Source organism: Hemitrygon akajei, unplaced genomic scaffold (genome assembly GCF_048418815.1).
Source record: "Hemitrygon akajei unplaced genomic scaffold, sHemAka1.3 Scf000051, whole genome shotgun sequence".
NCBI lineage: Eukaryota > Metazoa > Chordata > Chondrichthyes > Myliobatiformes > Dasyatidae > Hemitrygon > Hemitrygon akajei.
The window spans coordinates 143,190-147,664 of NW_027331937.1; positions in this window are offsets into that span (position 1 = coordinate 143,190).

Sequence of the window (4,475 nt, forward strand, 5' to 3'; positions counted from 1 at the left end):
ACTAAAATTTAGTGATGAGGCTGACACTGGTGAGGTAAACTATATACGAGTTGTTGGGAGTGCCCTTATGCCTACAAATTTGCATAGTGCAAATTAAAGGTCAGGGTTAGTTACAGGACCTATTAAACTAGGACTACGACCCGGTTTACCAGCCCGTTTAGTTTTTTGCTGTGTAATTTGCAAACATGTTACAAATTAGTTCCATGAAATAACAGACAGCAAACGGTTAGAAGGATTATATTTATGAATCTTAACTTAACTAAGGGGTTAGAAATGAGGAACAAAAAGAAGAAAGCCCATTTTAATTAAACAGTCAAATATGAAAAAGTTGGAGCTAATCTTGAACTTCCTTATCACTGGCGTGCTGGTCCCTTGGACAATGTGAAAGCACACACCACCCCACGAACGTCGCTCGCAATCCATCTCGAACAAACTGGTCTCCCACTCGAATAGATCCTATGATCTGTTCTCCCGGCGTCTTCTTTCCTTATCTCCCACAGTCTTCCTTCCTCATCACCCGCCGAACCGAAAAAAAAACAACCTTGGTGCCCCCCGCCAAGTAAAGCTGTCCCGAAATTTCTCGTACCAATTCGATCACACGCGTTAATTATCTTCAACTTTAACCCAAACAGGTTGCCAGCAGAACAGAATGCTTGACCGAACAGCTAAACGAAATACCTAAAAAATGTCAGTAAATGTATGAGGCAGGGAATTGGAGTACTTGATCATCATTGTGCTTTGAATTTTGAACTGAGAACAGAATCACACACAAAATGCTGGCAAAACATCAGATCAGGCAGCATCTCTTGACATGAATAAGGGCTCGACTTTGCGGGCCGAAACGGTTCATTCAGACTTAGCAGCAGCAATGTACGTTTTCTCTCTACTTATTTTCAATCAGATTCCTGCACCTCAACGGCACTTGTAACTAATCAACGTGGTTCTGAGCCTAAGCAAAATCGTATTAAAGAAGTCCGTACCTCTCACCGTTTTAAGACCACCGGGACCTAGGATCATACCTTATAGGACCAGAATTAGGCCATTTGGCCCATTGTGTCTGCTCAACCATAGTTGATCCTTTACTTCGCTTCCTCACCGCCCATCCCCGGCGTTCTCCCCGTAACGTTCAATGTTGACTCCAATCAACAACTTGTATCTGCCTTCCTCGACTCCATTTTGTCAGCCATAGTTCAGTTCCTCCACACCTACATCCAGGGTACATCCCATGCGCTCCACTTATTCAAGAACTTCCAGTTCCCCGGTCTCGACCGCTTCATTTTCACTATGGATGTCCAATGTTTATACACTTCCATTCCTCATCAAGAAGCCATCCGCTACTTTCTGGACAATAGACCTCACCAGTTCTGCAGCACCACCACACTCCTCCGGTTGGCGGAACTGGTACTCACACCTAATAACTTCCCTTTTGCCTCTTCCCACTTTCTGCAGACCAATTGTGCAGCTATGGGCAATCGCATGGGCCCCAGCTATGCCTGCCTCTTCGTGCGTTATCTGGAACAGTCTATATTCCAAATCTATACTGACACTGCTCCCAAACTTTTCCTTCGCTACATTGACGACTACATTGTTGCTGCTTCCTGCAGCCATGCTGAGCTCGTCAATTTCATCGACTTTGCCTCTAACCTTCACCCAGACCTCAAATTCACTTGATCCATCTCGGACACTTCTCTCCCCTTTCTCGATATCTCGGTCTCCTCCTCTGGAGACAGACTGTCTACTGACATATTTTATAAACTCACTGACTCTCATAACTATCTCGACTACAACTCTTCCCAACCTGCCAAATGGAGAGATGCTATTCCCTATTCGCAATTCCTCCGCCTCCAACGCATCTGCTCCAGGGATGAGGCTTTCGGTTCCAGAAATCTCAAATGTCCTCTTTCTTTAAGGATCGTGGTTTCCCTTCTGCCGTCCTCAATGATGCCCTCCCCCTCATCTCCTCCATTTCTCTAACTTCGTCCCTTTCCCCATGCTCCCGTCACTACAACAGGGACCGTGTTCCCCTTGTCCTCACCTACCACCCCAACAGCCTCCGGATCCAGCATATTATCCTCCGTAACTTCCGCCACCGTCAACAGGACCCCACCACTAAGCACATCTTTCCATCTCTACCCCTCTCAGCTTTTCACAGGGATCGTTCCCTCCGCGACTCTCTGGTCCACACGTCCCTCCCAGAGATCTCCCACCTGGTACTTATCGCTGAAAGCGTAAATGGTATGCCTCCTCTCTTACACAATTCAGGGCCCCAGACAGTCATTCCAGGAGAGACATCACTTTGATTGTGAGTCTGTTGGGGTCATCTATTGCATCCGGTGCTCCCGGTAAGGCCTCCTCTAATCGGCAAGACCCAAGGCAGTTTGGGGGATCGCTTCGTCGAGCACATCCACTCCGTCCGCAACAACAGACAGGATCTACCGGTTGCCAGCCATTTCAACTGTGCTTCACACTCTCATTCGGATATGTCCATACATGGCCTCCTCTAACGCCATGATGAGATCAAATTCAGATTAGAAGAGCAATTCCTCATATACCGTCTGGGTAGTCTCCAGCCCCTTGGCATGAACATCGAATTCTCCAACTTCCGGTAATTTCCTCCCTCAGCTTTCACACATCCCAGTTTCACTCTGCCTCCTCTTCCAGCTGCCTATCACCTCTCTTATTATTCTGACTTCTTCTACTACACATTGCTTTCCCCTTACATTCCTTCTACAACTTTCCTGCCTACCCCCTCCGTGCTTCCCCTCCCCACCCTTAGATCTTTCCACTGATTGGTTTTTCACCTGGCACATACAAACCTTCTCTTTCCCACCCCTCCCCCCACCTTTTCTTTAGGGCTCTTGTCCCTTCCCTCTTGAGTCCTGACGAAGGGTCTCAGCCCGAAACGTTGATTGCTCGTTTCCACGGATGTTGTCCGACCTGCTGAGTTTCTGCAGTTTGTTGTACGTGTTGCTTTAACCAGAGCTTCTGCAGTGAACTGTGTGTTTACCAATAAATCTCAGCCCTAAATAACCCCAGGGACATGGGCTCCCCAGCAGTATGGGGTAAACAATTCCTCAAATTCACCAGCCTCTGGCGAAAGAAAGTTCTCCGCTTCTCTGTTTTAAATGGACGCCTTTCTATTCTGAGACTCAGCTCTCTTGTCTCAGACACAGAAACCTGGGGAAATATCCTTTCCACATCCACTCTGCCTAGGCTTTTCAACACTCGAAAGGATGAAATGAGATCCCACCTCATTTTCTGAAGCTCCAGCGAGTACTGACCCATAACCCTCAAACAGTACTAATATGTAGCCCTTTCATCCCTGGAATCGTGTTTGTGATTCCTCTGGGCCTTCTCCAATGCCAGCACGTATTTGTTCGACGAGGATCCGAAAGCTGTTCACAATTCTCACGCTGGAGCTTCAGCACCGACTTGTAAATCTTCAGCATCGCATCACTGATCTTGTGTCCTAGACCTCTTGAAATGAATGTCACCATTACAATTTTCTTCCTTAACTCCGACTCTACCTGCATGTTTACAATTTCGGTGTTCTCGCAAGTACTTCGAATTCCCTTTGCACCACAAATTGGTGAATGTTCTCCAAGATTAGCAAATAATCAGCATAGTTCTTTCCACTACCGAAGCGTATGCACATGCATTTACCGTTGTACTTTCAGTTACCACTTTCTTGCCAATTCTCCTAATCTGCCTGAGGTCCTCTGCTCAACAGTACCTGCCCCTGCGCCAGTATTTGGAGTATCTGCAAACTTGGAGCATCTATATCATTGACATAGAGCAAAAAGGTTGTCCATACACTACTCGGCACAGGCAGCCAACTAGAAAAGGATCCACTTACTTCCACTCGATTGCGCCTACCGTTCAATCAATGATCATGGTATTTCTTGTAATACCATGGACTTGTAATATGGTACGCAATCTCATGTGTGGCACCATGTCAAACATGATTTGAACTTCCAAATACACAGCATCTCCTGTACTCCCTTTATCTATTCTACGTGTATTCTCCTCAAGGAAATCCAGCAGTTTCATCACGCAAGGCTTTAAGATATTTCTGAGATAGGTAAGTGCCTTGGGCCTGATGATATCTGCGTAAGATATTGAGAGAGACAGCAGATGAACCTGTTCTCTCCTGGCTTGTCCTCTGTTACCTTATCCTGAACAACTGAATCGAACATCTTCCGAAACGCGAAGTTCAGGCTACCAGGTACATAACTCCCTTTCTGTTATCTCCCTCCTTTCCTAAAGAGTGAAGAGTTTTTTCTGTCCTCTGGCATCATGCGAAAATCCAATGATTTTAAAAAGATCATTGCTAATGCCTCCACAATCTCTACCGCTCAGTCTTTAAGAACCCTAATATGGAGTTCATCTGGTCCGGCTGACTTATGTAGTCTTTGGTCTTTCAGCCTTTTGAACACCTTCTCAATTGTGAGAATAACTGCACCCACCTCTATTCC